This window comes from Eubalaena glacialis, chromosome 1, assembly GCF_028564815.1.
Source record: "Eubalaena glacialis isolate mEubGla1 chromosome 1, mEubGla1.1.hap2.+ XY, whole genome shotgun sequence".
Taxonomy (NCBI): domain Eukaryota; kingdom Metazoa; phylum Chordata; class Mammalia; order Artiodactyla; family Balaenidae; genus Eubalaena; species Eubalaena glacialis.
Window position 1 is genome coordinate 181,963,819 of NC_083716.1, and position 18,774 is coordinate 181,982,592.

At 36.9% G+C, this 18,774-nt stretch overlaps 1 protein-coding gene across 3 annotated transcripts in view; it reads right to left on the bottom strand.

Annotated features, from left to right (window-relative positions):
* Nucleotides 1–18,774, bottom strand: part of CHN1 (chimerin 1) — a 200,456-nt gene that overhangs the window by 64,048 nt on the left and 117,634 nt on the right. The gene's annotated exons all lie outside the window — the stretch shown is intronic.

The window sequence follows — 18,774 nt, forward strand, 5'->3', positions numbered from 1 at the left end:
CAATGAACAACGGCATATTAAATTAGTTACTGTGGGTCACCTATTTAGACAGTTTTTTCCTAACTCTGTTTCCTCTGTTGTCTCTAATCTGGATCACATTTAGAGATGTGCACCTCCACATTTGTAAAACTCTCCAAAAGAGGAAGAGTTAGCGTCATACCAAATGATGTAAAAGACATCTGGGATCCTTGTGGGGATGGTTTTCTTTAGGAGAAGTATTGTTTGAGGTGAAAGCTGAGCTGGTGGCTTTTTCCATGGAATACCATTTTTTTTTCTTGGAAGAACAACTAACACAAATTCTGGTTATTGAGACTGGGCATTTTCTCAAAAATGAACAAACTGAGCCTGCCACCTCAAGGAAAATAACTGACAGTGAGTGATAAAATCCAAACTTTCAAGTGAAAATAAGAATTTTGGAAATTCTGTATCTGCCACCCTGAACGCGACAGCTTCCACTACTTAGATGAGTTTTCTGATGAAATTAATGATGATACTAACAAATGTGATATTTTTCATCATTTACAGAAATGTTTCAATGTTTGAAAGACCTAAATAACTCACTGAACCAATATTTTCCAAATGACCAATGCATGATGTTACAGAATAATGCATAGTTGAAAGATCCATTCAGAGTTCAAGACAGACCAATGGATTTTAGTGTAACAGAATAAGAAATGCTTATTTATAACATTTCAGATTCTACATTGTAAGTAGTATTTAAGAAACTACCACTTACCCAGTTCTGGTGTGATAGCAAAGAGAAATATCCAAATTATCTGAAAAATCTCTTAAGATACTCTTTACCAAATGTGTATTTGTATGAGGTCAGATTTTCTTCATATACTTCAACCAAAATAAGATACTACCAGAGATTGAATGCACAAGCATTTACAAGAATCCAGTTTTCTTAATATTAAGACATACATTAAAGAGATTTACAGAAATGTATAAATGCCACTCTTCTACATGTTTCATAAAATATGGTTATCTTAATAATAATGCTATTATGTTAACATGTAATGGGTCTATTATTGTTTTTAAAATGAATTAATAGGTATTTTAAAAAATCTGTTTTAATTTCCAAGATAGTAAATATCACAGATATAACCCATATAAATAAAAGTTCTTTTGAGATCTTCAACAATTTTTAAAGTGTAAAGGGATCCTAAGTCCAGAAAGTTTGAGAATCATGGATCTAATCCATTAGTTGTAACCTTTACAATAGGATCTCACACATACACACAGAAAGACAATTATAGTAATAGATGTCTGGGCCCTGTGTTGATTCTACTGAATCAAAATTTCTGCAGGTATCTCTATTGTATATAAAGCTTCATTGGGGAGCGCACTGATCTGACTTGGCCCTTTAATAAAAAAACTATTCATGACTGCATATTTTATTTTATTTATTTATTTATTTATTATTTTTTTAAACATCTTTATTGGAGTATAATTGCTTTACAATGGTGTGTTAGTTTCTGCTTTATAACAAAGTGAATCAGTTATACATATACATATGTCCCCATATCTCTTCCCTCTTGCATCTCCCTCCCTTCCACCCTCCCTATTCCCACCCCTCTAGGTGGTCACAAAGCACTTAGCTGATCTCCCTGTGCTATGCGGCTGCTTCCCACTAGCTATCTATTTTACGTTTGGTAGTGTATATACGTCCATGCCACTATGACTGCGTATTTTAGAACTTTCCCAAAAGTTTATTTTACATTAAAGTTATTTTAAAAATTTTTCTTCATTATTTTATTTCTCAAAAGTACTAACATTAGTAATAATATCTTTGATTTTTTTCTTTTATAGTTGTGAAGCAAATCTTTATTCATTGTTATTGGTTTCCCTGTTTCTGAGAGATACCATGAAAAATGGTAAACTCGAATTGTGTTAAAAAGCTGAGAGGGTTTTTTGTTTGTTTATTTTTCTTTTTGCCTCTAAATCATAATAAACTCTCTTCAGTAAGTTTTACATATAGTCTCTGGAGTACTGATTTGAAAGACACTTCAACTGCCTTCAAAATCTTGTTTATTTAGGAGATGACTGTCAACTCAGAGGTCTTTTGTCAGTTTCAAAGAGCTAAATAAGCTTCAACTTTGACAATAAAATGCTAATAAGCACTCTGAAGACTGAAATGATGAAAACCTGAAGATGTCAACCTAAATTTAAGTCAACTATTGAAAATGTAAAAGTGTGTTGACATCTTAAATATAATAAATTTATATTATTATAAATAAGCTTTATATTATATACATATAAGCATATACATGCTTTATTATAAATCTTAGTTACCATTATATATCATTAATACTCAGATAAATTATGTTAATCATTTAATATGGTTCCGTTGTAAAAACTTTAAAGAAATTAATCCAGATCTCATTCTATTAAGTATACTGCGATTTAAAATACATATGCTCAAGTCCATTCTCTACATCTGTGTCTTTATTCCTGTACTGCCCCTAAGCATGGGGACATGAGGACATGGTGGGGGGAAGGGTAAGGTGGGACGAAGTGAGAGAGTGTCATGGACATATATACACTACCAAATGTAAAATAGATAGCTAGTGGGAAGCAGCTGCATAGCACAGGGAGATCAGCTCCGTGCTTTGTGACCACCTAGAGGGGTGGGATAGGGAGAGTGGGAGGGAGATGCAAGAGGGAGGGGATATGGGGATGTATGTATACGTATAGCTGATTCACTTTGTGATACAGCAGAAACTAACACACCATTGTAAAGCAATTATACTCCAATAAAGATGTTAAAAAAATAAAATAAAATAAAATATTCACCCACATAAAAAAATAAATAAAATAAAATACACATGCTGTGGGGCCTGTCTGGTGGCGCAGTGGTTAAGAATCCGCCTGCCAGTGCAGGGGACACGGGTTCAAGCCCTGGTCTGGGAAGATCCCACGTGCCGTGGAGCAACTAAGCCTGTGCGCCACAACTGCTGAGCCTGCACTTTAGAACCCACGAGCCACAACTACTGAGCCCACGTGCCACAACTACCAAAGTTCACATGCCTAGAGCCTGTGCTCTGCAACAAGAGAGGCCATCGCAATAAGAAGCCCGTGCACCGCGACGAAGAGTAGCCCCTACTTGCCGCAACTAAAGAAAGCCCGCGCGCAGCAAGGAAGACCCAATGCAGCCAAAAATAAATAAACAAATTGTTATAAAGAAGCCTACAGATTAAAAGAAAATAAAAGAAATAAATAAAATATACATGAATTATTGGCAGCTTTGCACATTTATGTATAATTTACTCCATCGCAAAAGTATAAATCCTTTCTTATTTGTGTTGTTGTTGTCCCTATGAAAGGAACAAGACTATTTGGATTTGTACACTTCTGTGATACTTAAAGAAGGGAGGGTAGCATTTGATACAAGCAACCATTAGAGAACTAAGCTACATTATAGGGAAAGATAGTTTGTTTTAGTTTTTTATATTTAAAATTTGAACATAGGCTTTCTTATTCTGTAATCTGGAATCTTCTTCTTTTAATATTTGATAAGGGTTTATTTTAAACACTGAACATAAGAGTTGCAGTTCTAGAGTGGCATGCCTCAATGGGTGCAGGGCCCATCTGAACTACGCTTCAACTTCCTTTGGACAGATTCCAGGATGTTTTAACTTCTCTCTTTTGAGTAACCCAGTTACTCAAAATACAGTGATCCACTTAGTCTAAATACTAACACAGTCCAGTGTTCAGTCTCCACGATGACACCAAAGGGCATCTTGTGGAAGGGTCTGGTTGTCCTCCAAGATTTCATATTTAAAAATAAAGGATGCACTATTAAAACACACCCATAGAATCCCTTGATAACTCACCATAAACCTATCATCCCCAAAGATACCCATGTTAATATAATACCTACTCTCAAAAGGATTGTTACAAAGATTAAAGGAGATAATCTGGTAAAGTACTTAGCCAACTTTCTCACATAAAGAGGCTCAATAAATGTTAGTTACTACTGTTATTATTCTTAGTTTTACAACTTTTAGAGGCTCTATACTGAGGAGCAAGAGGAGACCTTCAATTTCCTGAGGCCAAAAAAAATTATATGACCAGCTCAAAGACTTAAAATCCTAGTCAGCAGCAGAGTCAAGCCTATACTTAAATGTGCATGTTTAAACTTAAAAGCTTTTGCACAGCAAAGGAAACCATAAACAAAATGAAAAGAAAACCCACAGAATGGGATAAAATATTTGCAAACGATGCGACCAACAAGGGATTAAACCCGAAATACACAAACAGCTCATGCAGAAAAAAAACAAACAACCCAGGCCTTCCACCGCCATCTTGAGCTGCAGTGTCGGGGCAGCGCTTCTGCACAGGGCTCGGCCCACCGAGCTGAGGTGACAGTGCAGCCATTTCTCACTAGGCACTCTAATCTGAACTGCTGGGTGCGAGGCCTCTGCATGAGGTACCCTGTGAACAAGTGAAACTAGACAAAGCACAAAGGAAAAGAAAAAAAAAAACAAGTTGTAAACCCTCTGAAAAAAATGCCTCTGTACCTCTAGTTCTTGTGGAGGTTGGCGTCTTCAGTGGAGTTTCCTATTGCAGGGGGACCTTCAAGATGGCGGAGGGGTAAGACATAGAGATCACCTTCCTCCCCATAAATACATCAAAAGTACATCTACATGTGGAACAACTCCTGCAGAACACCTACTGAATGCTGGCAGAAGACCTCAGACTTCCCAAAAGGCAAGAAAATCCCCGTGGACCTGGCCGTGTGGCTGACAGGGTCTTGGTGCTCCGGCCTAGTGTCAGGCCTAAGCCTCCAAGGTGGAAGAACCTAGTTCAGAACACTGAACTACCAGAGACCTCCTAGCCCCATGTAATATCAATTGGCGAGAGCTCTCCCAGAGATCTCCGTCTCAACACTAAGACCCAGCTCCACCCAAGGGCCAACAAGCTCCAGTGCTGGATGTGCCATGCCAAATAACTAGCAAGACAGGAACACAACCCCACCTATTAGCAGAGAGGCTGCCTAAAGTCAGACTAAGTTCACAGACACCCCAAAACACACCGCCAGACACAGCCCTGCCCACCAGAAAAACAAGATCAAGCCCCACCCACCAGAACACAGGCACCAGTCCCCTCCACCAGGAAGCCTACACCAGCCACTGAACCAACCTCATCCACTGGGGACAGACACCAAAAACAATGGGAATTAACGAACCTGCAGCCTGCGAAAAAGAGACCCCAAACACAGTAAGTTAAACAAAATGAGAAGACAGAGAAATATGTGGCAGATGAAGGAGCAAGGTAAAAACCCACCAGACCAAACAAATGAAGAGGAAATAGGCAGTCTACCTGGAAAAGAATTCAGAGTAATGATAGTAAAGATGATCCAAAATCTTGGAAATAGAATGGAGAAAATACAAGAAACAATTAACAAGGACCTAGAAGAACTAAAGAGCGAACAAACAATGATGAACAACACAATAAATGAATTAAAAATTCTCTAGAAAGAATCAATAGCAGAATAACTGAGGCAGAAGAACGGAAAAGTGACCTGGAAGATAAAATAGTGGAAATAACTACCACAGAGCAGAATAAAGAAAAAAGAATGAAAAGAATTGAGGACAGTCTCAGAGACCTCTGGCACAACATTAAATGCACCAACCTTCAAATTATAGGGGTCCCAGAAGAAGAGAAAAAGAAAGGGTCTGAGAAAATATTTGAAGAGATTATAGTTGAAAACTTCCCTAATATGGAAAAGTAAATAGTCAATCAAGTCCAGGAAGCACGGAGAGTCCCATACAGGATAAATCCAAGGAGAAACACGCAAAGACACATATTAATCAAACTATCAAAAATTAAATATAAAGAAAACATATTGAAAGCAGCAAGGGAAAAGCAACAAATAACATACAAGGGAATCCCCAAAAGGTTAACAGCTGATGTTTCAGTAGAAACTCTGCAAGCCAGAAGGGACTGGCAGGACATATTTAAAGTGATGAAAGGGAAAAACCTACAACCAAGATTACTCTACCCAGCAAGGATCTCATTCAGATTCGACAGAGAAATTAAAACCTTTACAGACAAGCAAAAGCTCAGAGAATTCAGCACCACCAAACCAGCTTTACAACAAATGCTAAAGGAACTTCTCTAGGCAGGAAACACAAGAGAAGGAAAAGACCTACAAAAATAAACCCAAAACAATTAAGAAAATGGTAATAGGAACATACATATCAATAATTGCCTTAAATGTAAATGGATTAAACGCTCCAACCAAAGGATACAGACTCGCTGAATGGATACAAAAACAAGACCTGTAGTATGCTGTCTACAAAAGACCCACTTCAGATCTAGGGACACATACAGACTGAAAGGGAGGGGATGGAAAAAGATATTCCATGCAAGTGGAAGTCAAAAGAAAGCTGGAGTAGCAATTCTCATATTAGACAAAATAGACTTTAAAATAAAGACTATTACAAGAGACAAAAAAGGACACTACATAATGATCAAGGGATCAATCCAAGAAGAAGATATAACAATTGTAAATATTTATGCACCCAAAACAGGAGCACCTCAATACATAAGGCAAATGCTAACAGCCTTAAAAGGGGAAATTGACAGTAACACAATAATAGTAGGGGACTTTAACACTCCACTTACACCAATGGACAGATCATCCAAAATGAAAATAAAAAAGGAAACACAAGCATTAAATGATACATTAAACAAGATGGACTTAATTGATATTTATAGCACATTTCATCCAAAAACGACAGAATACACTTTCTTCTCAAGTGCTCATGGAACATTCTCTGGGATAGATCATATCTTGGGTCACAAATCAAGCCTTGGTAAATTTAAGAAAACTGAAATCATATCAAGTATCTTTTCCGACCACAATGCTATGAGACTAGATATCAATTACAGGAAAAAAACTGTAAAAAATACAAACACATGGAGGCTAAACAATACACTACTAAATAACCAAGAGATCACTGAAGAAATCAAAGAGGAAATCCAAAAATACCTAGAAACAAATGACAATGAAAACACAATGACCCAAAACCTATGGGATGCAGCAAAAGCAGTTCTAAGAGGGAAGTTTATAGCAATACAATCCTACCTCAAGAAACAAGAAACATCTCAAATAAACAACCTAACCTTACACCTAAAGCAATTACAGAAAGAAGAAAAAAACCCCAAAGTTAGCAGAAGGAAGGAAATCATAAAGATCAGATCAGAAATAAATGAAAAAGAAATGAAGGAAACAACAGCAAAGATCAATAAAACTAAAAGCTGGTTCTTTGAGAAGATAAACAAAATTGATAAACCATTAGCCATACTCATCAAGAAAAAAAGGGAGAAGACTCAAATCAATAGAATAAGAAATGAAAAAGGAGAAGAACAAGTGACACTGCAGAAATACAAAGGATCATGAGAGATTACTACAAGCAACTATATGCTAATAAAATGGACAACCTGGAAGAAATGGACAAATTCTTAGAAAAGCACAACCTTCCGAGACTGAACCAGGAAGAAACAGAAAATATAAACAGACCGATCACAAGCACTGAAATTGAAACTGATTAAAAATCAGTTTAATCAGTGATTAAAAATCTTCCAACAAACAAAAGTCCAGGACCAGATGGCTTCACAGGTGAATTCTATCAAACATTTAGAGAAGAGCTAACACCTATCCTTTTCAAACTCTTCCAAAATATAGCAGAGGGAGGAACACCCCCAAACTCATTCTACGAGGCCACCATCACCCTGATACCAAAACCAGACAAAGATGTCACAAAAAAAGAAAACTACAGACCAATATCACTGATGAACATAGGTGCAAAAATCGTCAACAAATACTAGCAAACAGAATCCAACAGCACATTAAAAGGATCATACACCATGATCAAGCGGGGTTTATCCCAGGAATGCAAGGATTCTTCAATATATGCAGATCAATCAATGTGATACACCATATTAACAAACTGAAGAATAAAATGTATGATAATCTCAATAGATGCAGAAAAAACTTTTGACAAAATTCAACAAAACTCTCCAGAAAGTAGGCATAGAGGGAACCTACCTCAACATAATACAGGCCATATATGACAAACCCACAGCCAACATCATTGTCAATGGTAAAAAACTGAAACCATTTCCTCTAAGATCAGGAATAAGACAAAGTTGCCCACTCTCACCACTATTATTCAACGTAGTTTTAGCCATGGCAATCAGAGAAGAAAAAGAAACAAGAGGAATCCAAATCAGAAAAGAAGAAGTAACACTGTCACTGTTTGCAGATGACATGATACTATACATAGAGAATCCTAAAGATGCTACCAGAAAACAACTACAGCTAATCAATGAATTTCGTAAAGTTGGAGGATACAAAACTAATGCACAGAAATCTCTTGCATTCCTATACACTAATGACAAAAAATCTGAAAGAGAAATTAAGGAAACACTCCCATTTACCACTGCAACAAAAAGAATAAAATACCTAGGAATAAACCTTCCTAAGGAGACAAACTATAAGACACTGATGAAAGAAATTAAAGATGATACAAACAGATGGAGAGATATACCAGGTTCTTGGATTGGAAGAATCAACATTGTGAAAATGACTACAGTACCCAAAGCAATCTACAGATTCAGTGCAATCCCTATCAAACTACCAGTGGCATTTTTCACAGAACTAGGACAAAAAATTGCACAATTTGTATGGAAATACAAAAGACCCCGAATAGCCAAAGCAATCTTGAGAAAGAAAAACGGAGCTGGAGGGATCAGGCTCCGTGACTTCAGACTATACTACAAAGCTACAGTAATCAAGACAGTATGGTACTGGCACAAAAACAGAAATATAGATCAAGGGAACAGGGTAACAAGCCCAGAGATAAACCCATGCACATACGGTCACCTTATCTTTGATAAAGGAGGCAAGAGTATACAATGGAGAAAAGACAGCCTCTTCAATAACTGGTGCTGGGAAAACTGGACAGCTACATGTAAAAGAATGAAATTGGAACACTTCCTAACACCATACACAAAAATAAACTCAAAATGGATTCAAGACCTAAATGTAAGGCCAGACAATACAAAACTTTTAGAGGAAAACATAGGCAGAGCACTCTATGACATAAATCACAGCAAGATCCTTTTTGACCCACTTCCTAGAGAAATGGAAATAAAAACAAAAATAAACAAATGGGACCTAATGAAACTTAAAAGCTTTTGCACAGCAAAGGAAACTATAAACTAGACAAAAAGATAACCCTCAGAATGGGAGAAAATATGTGCAAACGAAGCAACTGACAAAGGATTAATCGCCAAAATATACAAGCAGTTCATGCAGCTCAATATCAAAAAAAAAACAAACAACCCTATCCAAAAATGGGCAGAAGACCTAAATAGACATTTCTCCAAAGAAGATATACAGATTGCCAACAAACACATGAAAGGATGCTCAGCATCACTAATCATTAGAGAAATGCAAATCAAAACTACAATGATGTATCACCTCACACCAGTCAGAATGGCTATCATCAAAAAAAAATACAAACAATAAATGCTGGAGAGGGTGTCGAGAAAAGGGAACCCTCTTGCACTGTTGGTGGGAATGTAAATTGATACAGCCACTATGGCAAACAGTATGGAGGTTTCTTAAAAAACTAAAAATAGAACTACCATATGACCCAGCAATCCCACTACTGGGCATATACCCTGAGAAAACCATAATTCAAAAAGAGACATGCACCACAATGCTCACTGCAGCTCTATTTACAACAGCCAGGACATGGAAGCAACTTAAGTGTCCATTGACAGATGAATGGATAAAGAAGATGTGGCACATATATACAATGGAATATTACTCAGCCATAAAAAGAAACGAAATTGAACTATTTGTAGTGAGGTGGATGGACCTAGAGTCTGTCATACAGAGTGAAGTAAGTCAGAAAAACAAATACCGCATGCTAACACATATATATGGAATCAAAAAAAAAAAAAAACGGTTCTGATGAACCTAGGGGCAGGAATAAAGACGCAGACATAGAGAATGGACTTGAGGACAGGGAGGGGGAAGGGTAAGCTGGACAAAGTGAGAGAGTAGCACTGACATATATACACTACCAAATGTAAAACAGATAGCTAGTGGGAAGCAGCCGCATAGCACGGGGATATCAGCTCAGTGCTTTGTGACCACCTAGAGGGGTGGGATAGGGAGGGTGGGAGGGAGACGCAAGAGGGAGGGCATATGGGGATATATGTATACCTATAGCTTATTCACTTTGTTATACAGCAGAAACTAACACACCATTGTAAAGCAATTATACTCCAATAAAGATGTTAAAAAAAAAAAGCAAATAACCCAATAGAAAAATGGGCAGATCTAAATAGACATTTCTCCAAAGAAGACATACAGATGGCCAAAAAGCATGTGAAAAGATGCTCAACATTGATAATTATTAGAGAAATGCAAATCAAAACTACAATGAGGTATCACCTCACACCAGTCAGAATGTCCATAATCAAAAAGTCTACAAACAATAAATCCTGGAGAGGGTGTGGAGAAAAGGGAACCCTCCTACACTGTTGGTGGGAATGTAAATTGGTACAGCCACTATGGAGAACAGTATGGAGGTTCCTTTAAAAACTAAAAATAGAGTTATCATATGACCCAGCAATCCCACTTCTGGGCATATATCTGCAGAAAACCATACTTTGAAAAGATATACATACCCCAATGTTCATTACAGCACTATTTACAATAGCCAAGACATGGAAGCAACATAAATGTCCATCAACAGATGAATGGATAAAGAAGATGTGGTATATACACACATATATATATATGTATATATATATATATATATATATGTATATATACACACACACAATGGAATATTACTCAGCCATAAAAAAAGAATGAAATAATGCCATTTGCAGCAACATGGATGGACCTAGAGGTTATCATACCTAGTGAAGTAAGTCAGAGAGAGAAAGACAAATATTATGATGTCACTCTTATGTGGAATCTAAAAAATGATACAAATGAACTGATTTACAAACCAGAAATAGACTCACAGACTTAGAAAACAAACATGGTTACCAAAGGGGCAAGATGGGGGTGGGAATAAATTAGGAGGTTGGGATTAACATATGCACACTACTATATATAAAATAGATAATCAAGAAGGACCTAGTGTATAGCATAGCGAACTCTACTCAATACTCCGTAATAAACTATATGGGAAAAGAATCTGAAAAAGAATAGGTATATGTGTATGTATAACCAAATCACTTTGCTGTACACCTGAAACTAACACAACATTGTAAATCAACCATACTCCAATATAAAATAAAATTTTTTAAAAATCTGCACGTTTTCAGTCTGTTCTACTTCTTAAATATTAAGTCCTCAGAAGTACAGAATCTTAAGTCTGAGAAACCTCTTGAGGGTTAACGAAAATTTATGGGTGACAGCTAGAAGGGACCTGAATGACATAATGTGAAGCTGAGTCCTTCATTTTACAACTGAGGCTCAGAGAGGTTGATGACATGCTGAAAGTGACATCATTACTTAAAGTCATAAGATGAGGATCCTGATCTTTCCCAAGGAGATGCCCAATTAAAAAAAATTGTTTTGGGGGTGTGTGTGGGAATGACTGAATAAATAGGAGACAACATGTGATAATCAAAGCTCCTTTTGAAGTGCTTTTATTTGAGGAGTAAAGGTGGATCTTTGCGGAAAATAAATCTCAAAAAATAAGGCATTAAGAGAGAAAGGGAGTAGCCTAAAGACAGCATTTGAACTAGATGCTGCGGACTGCTCCAAAGCTATGACCAAACACTAGGCCAGAGGGCTACAGAATTTCTTTTATGGGTTAAGACCAGATCAAATGTTAAAGAGCCATTATTATTTACGCATTCTGTCCTAGAGCAAAAAAATTAATTTAGCTTAAAAGTTTAGAATATTTTTGTATGTAACTCAAAGTGAAAGATTAAAATCCCTTGTTTACAATCCAATATCACTATGAATTTAAAAATATGAAAAAAAAAATCAGCCCCTTTGCAATAACTATGAACACTGCTTCCAAATAAAAGTATCTGTCATAATCGTTAATTAGGCAAATGCATTTTGGTGGGGGGGCTTTATCTAAAAGGAAACAATGGAAATTTACTATTCACAGTGAAATAAGTGGTAATTAGAATGTTACGTCCACAAGATAGCAAAATATTTCTGGTTTAAATAATAGTTCCAACTAAGTCCCTCTGTGTACGCTGCAGATGGAACTTATGGAAATCCTTTCCTCTCAAAAAGCTTTGTTAATTTAGAACTGGGTAACTGTAAATGATACACAAGCTTGGCGTGCACTCTCGCTCTCCCTCTCACACACGCGCGCACCCCCCCACACACATACACACACTCTAGAAGGATAAACAGCAGAATATTATTGGTTATGTTATCCATCAGTAGTAGGATTTGGTGGGATTTTTATGTTCTTATTGTTTTTCACTGTTTTCTCATTCACTCACATTCCAATAGGCTTTTTTGAGGGAGACAGGAGAAAAGTTATAACCACTTCTCCAGGAATTTTATACGACCCACAGTCCTCCCATGGGAGCTTGTTACACAAGAGAATGTCACTCTTCACCTGGGACTGGGCAGAGAACTCTGGTCTACAGGACTCTTGAGTGGGTTGCACCTGCATGCTTTCAAGGATTATAGGGAGAGAAATATAAATGCTTTAGTGGTCTCAATGAAGCTGAAAAAAAAAATGCTTTAGTGGTGTTCCATAGGGAATTCTGGAATCATATCACTGCCACAAAGAATGCCTTTTTCCCTTGGAGTAGACTGGGAGGAGGAAGCAGAAATGGTAGTTTTTCTCATTGTGATACCTGGTACCATGTAGTAACAGTTCACATTCAGAGAGCAGGGGACACCCTTCTTTTCCATCAACTTGACCGTGACTAACACCCTGCCATGGGACCTAGCCCAGGTCAGAGAGGAATGGCAAGGAGAACAGCCAGTGATTAAAGGAGGGCTGACTGAGTTCTTCTGGCTCAGGTCCAAGACCCCAGCAGATCTCCCTCCCTGCACCTAAGAACCCTCTTTCATTGTGCACCCAAATTTATTAAAGTCCCTATTACAGATTAAAAAGTGAAGAGTCCACAGTGATAGGGCTTAACTTCAACAAGTTATAGTATTTTGCAAGCGCTACTACATACCAACAATTCCTTTGTTGCTCATATTTCCCTAAAAATACATGACCTGAGAAATTTTACATCTAAAATCAGGGATAATGAAGATAGGTATTTAAAGATAATAAGATGATGTGTTTATAATAAATAAAAAGAAAAAAGATGGAGGTCAGAAGTGCTATAAATATAGAAAGTTAAAACATTAAATAGGATGTCACCTGTCATATCAACCATTAAACAAATTTCTTGTCAGATGGAAATCTAATCAGTAGTTGCCTTAGGCAGGGGGTAGAGGTGGGATTTTCTACAAAGGGGCACTAGGGAACTTTCTGGAGTAATGAAATGTTCTATATGTGATTGTATGTGGTGGTTACACAGGTGCATACATTTGTCAAAGCTCATCAAACTGTATATGCAACTGTATACATTTTACTGTATGTAAATTATACTCAACAAATTTCACTTATAAAGAATTCTCGGAAAACAAGCCTATAAAGAGGTATGGGCTCATTTGTAGAGTTTTCCCCATTATATAGAAAAACAGAACTTTCTCAAGGGATAGGGCACCAGTTTTTTCCTTACTATGAACTTGGGCAGCAGCCCAAAATCATTCTAAAGTTATGAAGCAAACTATCTCCACAATCAGGGATCTGTTCCTGCTGAGTGGGCAAAAGGAAGGGAGGTATAAATCTCTTAACAAGGTGCTAAACAATCTGCAGCTTATATAAAAGCTTCTGCTTTTGGAGGGAAATGTTACAGCAAAGGTGACCTTTTATCAAACACTGCTGGTAAATAAGTAGAGTAACTTAGAAATTATCAAGGAAAATGTTTAAGCTGTATGAGATGTAAAATTTAATAATGTAAAATAGGTCATCAGCAAACCTACAGCATCAGTGGATTTTCACTGGATGGTTTCAGAAGCTAAGGAAATAGAGGATAACAGGGCTGATTCATTCAAGTTACTGAACAAACCACAGTGAAAATAATGTAGCAGCACTAAACTTAAAAGGAGACATATAAATAAGGGTACAAATAGTAGCCACTAGAGATGTCTATAATTTCTTACTGAAAGAATCTAATTATTGCAATATAAAGTTCAGGTTTGAGCCTTTTTGACCAGTTATAGTAACTTGAAGGAAACCCAAGAAGAGTTCAGGACTAACTTATGAGGCCATATAAACCTATTACGTTTTCATAATTTACAAAAAGGCTCAGGGCATGGCTTTGACTTATCAGTCTCTGAGAGATCTAAATATTAGGGGGAAAGAGAAATGACTCCAAATATAAGGGGGAAATATGGAGCAAAAAGCAGAAGATGAAAATTATAGATCCAAATCATTAAGCATAAGATCTAATGTAAGGATTTACTAAAACTAGAGAGCTGATTCTTTTAGAATTGCCCACAAAGTTAGTTTGTAAGCAACATGGAAGGCCAGATTATTGCTTGATAGTCTCTACTTGCTTGGGACCCCAAAATGCTATTACCATCATAAAGCCACCAGAGTTTATTTCTGTTTCACAAAGTTAATGGACGGGGATCTTGCCATCAATGATTATTTCCCCACCAAAATGCTAAAGGCTCTGAAATAGCAACTATGAAAGAATTTCTAACAGCTTCCTTTTCCAACCCTCAAACCAGTAAATTAAGAGTTATTTATTTAATTGGCTCATATACAGAAATCTTCCAAAACTGCAGCTGGCTTGGAAAATTACGATTTGGTCTTCCGTTGGCCTGGTTCTTTGGAGCTGAGGAACTGATGTTTATCTTCCATCTTCCTCTTTCCATCTGGTTTTCCCTAATGGCTTTCAATTACTAATCCTTTCTGTGGGTGATAAGATGGAAGGACAGCTGAGATTCATGCAAACAATTTCCTGGGCCCCATTTGAGTTTTCATTAATCACTTCAAGTATGATTCTCTGATGGGGTCTAGGTTGTCCTGACACACGACTGACAATGTAAGTTTGGGGAGATGCCCTCTGCCATGTTGGCTTCTTTGAGCATATCCCTGAGGAGGTGCATCTACCCACCACCCTTCACAAACTACTGCATATCACAAAGATAATTTCTCTGTAACTCAAATGGTATATCTGTGGAAAGAGGAATGGCCCTCCCTGACTCACAGGGACATTCTAAAGATTCTTAGCTCTTAAAGGGAAAAATATAGAGTATCAAGTTGAATTAGTATACTTTTCTTTCTCAGTCTTAGGACTGAATTATATTAGGGCCTTGGATTTGGCTGAATTCATAAAATATAGTAATTTATTCATTTGTTCATTTAGTCAACAACTGTTTATGTAAAACTCAAGGTGCTGATTCAGAAATGAAACAATATTGAGGGATTAAAGCCTTTGAAACCGGGGTAGATGCCAGAATGTCTTATTAATTTCTGATTCATGATTCTGAAAAATTAGCATTCTTGTCTACAAAAGTGTTTCCTGTGATCTGCTGGGCTATTAGAGTAGCAAGCTCAAATCAGAGTAAGTCCAACTTAATATTTGATGAACACCTGTAATATTACATAGATTATACAGGTGGCTTGCCTCTTGCTATCAGGATGTCTGTGTTAAATAGGGTAGAAACAATGAAAACATTAAAATATAAGCTCTTTGAGGCAGGGCTTAAATCCTGTACATCTTTTATTACTTCCAGAGCCTGGCCTGTTTCCTTACAAATAGGAGGTTGAATTAAATGCAATTAATTTCGACAGGAGATGACTTAGTTCATGTAAACCAAAGAAGAAATGGGGATGATATTCTGCTGTGCTCTTAACTTGCTTAAGTTCCAAGACAACTTTTGACTAACAGAATTTCTTTATATAGATGGCTCATGAAAGACTACTTAGAAAATAAAGTGTGAAGACATTAAGGCAAAGGAAGGAGAGGGTTTACCCAGCTGGAGTTAAGAGAATAAGCAGACTTAGAAGTTAGTGGAGATTTGAGAGATCCTAACAGTCTCAACAAGGAGTGCAGGTTCAATAATAGTTCACTGACAGGAAGAGGACCAGAAGGCTTTACTTGTCTTACAATTAGGGGAAGTAGAGTTAAAATACTGGTCAATACTAAGATGTAAATATGACAGGCAAATAACATATTTTAGCCTTAAAAGTCATTAGCACATTATTGGGCAAAGACACATGCTTCTTAATTGGACACTATTAGAGGTATCACAGTCTTTGTTAAGAGAAACTCCACTTTTTGATGAAGCAAGTAGGAGCCTTTTGATGTTATCTTGTGAACTCAGAGGGCAACTGAAGCACTGAAAAGACAGATCTTGAAGAGAAACCTGAATATGCTGTTTCTAGCGAAGGCGGGGGAACAGTACTGAGACCCATGAAGGGACATCTGGTTGGTGATCGCTCTGAGCCTAGAGTGCAATAATGCGTCACATACAAGGAAGGTCACTTTACAAAATCTCATTAATACTCATAAACACCAGTGCAATGGAATCCATAGACCTTATTTTAGAGATGAGGCAAACTGAGACCCAGGGAGGTTAAGGGCTTGCTAAGAACACACAGACTAATATATACTTATGTAGTGACCTATGTAGGCTTTTCTTTTTTTTTAAACTGTATTTGATTTCTTAAGAAGGACAGTTACAGAGGAGGACAAACCCACTATTAGAAGTTCTGTATGGAAGTTGTAGTCTTCTCATAAATTACTAAATTGATTTTTTAATACAAATAAGTTACCTTGGGCACATCTGGCAGTTCTCTAACGGCCTGTTCACCCTGAACAACTGATCCTAAACTTGAACAAGCCACAGAGGAGACTTGGGCATGTAAATCTGACGAAGGGCAAGAGGGATGGATGTGGATAAAGGCAGAGTTAAGGAGAACAAGAGGAGCACAGCTTGGGGAGGAACAAGGAAGGAGAAAAAAAGGCCCAAAAGACTGGGAAAACACAAAATCCAGAAACCAAATACAGTTTTCTTCAGACTGCTTCATGCTATCCACTCCTCTGGTATTGTTATTTTTATAATGATTAAATTTAAGTATTTTTCTTGCTGATTTCTACATTGAGATGATACAGAAACAGAAAATGTGTTATATGTATTTTTAAGCAAAGTAAAAACATTTAGAAGAGTGGCTTTGTGGGAGACTAAGGCAATTACCAGACAGACAGCACGTGCTCCTTTGACAGGGACAAAGACTCCTGTCATTTTATGGAGGTAACCAAAGAATTCCAGTAGTTATGGCAGTTTTTGGCAGGGCTTTCATTTCAACTTCAAGTTTCACAAGGCTTTTCGATACGTATGCAGTCTGGCGATCCCCAAAGAAGTCTTCGATAAATGAAATTTAAATGTACAGGAAACTCCTTAAGAATAAATTAATATGAAAATATGCCAAGAATTGCATTCATTCCAAACTTCCAGGGAGAGAAAACATATATACACACACACATAGACACACGTAGCTTATTTAGCTTGGTGAACTTCCATAAAACCAACAAGCTGATTTTGCCGCCCCTCGCCATCACAGGTCATTCTTACGTGTGAGACAGGTTTGGAGCTTGGAGGACTAAGTCTGAAAGTAAAGAGGTTTTGGCTAGAGTCAGAGTTCTGACTCACAGTATGGTTTCTGAAATGCAAATTATATATTTTATTTGACAGTTTATATTGCTAACAGTCATGTGAGACATTTTCAAAAGCATGGTTTTGGAAGATTTAAAGTTACGTTACTAATAAGTGTAAAATTATCATAAAACCATTGCATCCTGCCATAGGTCCAGTATCTGTTGAAGTAAGTGTACTATATTCACTACTTGAAGTGTACTATATTCACTACTTGGAAGAAACTATTCAAATACAGTTCCAAGATAAATTTTTAAAAATTAACTAATAAAAGTTGGGCTCTTGGCCAATCTAGACTGCCAAAGGTAAGCTGTTCTAGAAGAGAAGGAAGTCTGGCTTTTCAACATGCTACAGCTTCATGATTAAAAAATATTTTCAAAAATGTTGAGAGACATTTAAAGTTCCTAATTGACTGTAAAGCAATTATACTCCAATAAAGATGTTAAAAAAAAAAAAAAAGAGAGAAGGATATCAAAGAAGGAATTTCAACATCAGAGGGTATGCTTAAATTCCTTCTGAAACATGGTAACCTTGAAGGCCCCTTCCAACTCCATGATTCTTTGATTTATGATTAGGAATCACAACAAATTTTATGAGTAAACAAGAGAAGAATGTTTTGAAAAAAGCATTCACACACACACACAAAAGTTTCTAATTGATATTGAAGCTGAGGAAGCAACTTTAATAGTTAATGAAAGGGACTTCCCTGGCGGTCCAGTGGTTAAGACTTCGCTTTCCAATGCAGGGTGTGTGGGTTCGATCCCTGGTTGGGGAGCTAAGGTTGGGTAGTTAAGATACCATGCCTTGTGGCCAAAAAACCAAAACATAAAACAGAAGCAATATTGTAACAAATTCAATAAAAACTTTAAAAAAAATGGTCCACATCAAAAAAAAATCTTAAAAAAAATAGTTAATGAGAAAAATGACACAGATAATGCTTGGAAAAAAAATTTTTCCCCACACAACAGGCCACCAGATTTCCTAGGGACAACAAAGAATCTTCAGGATTCACTTTCTGTGGC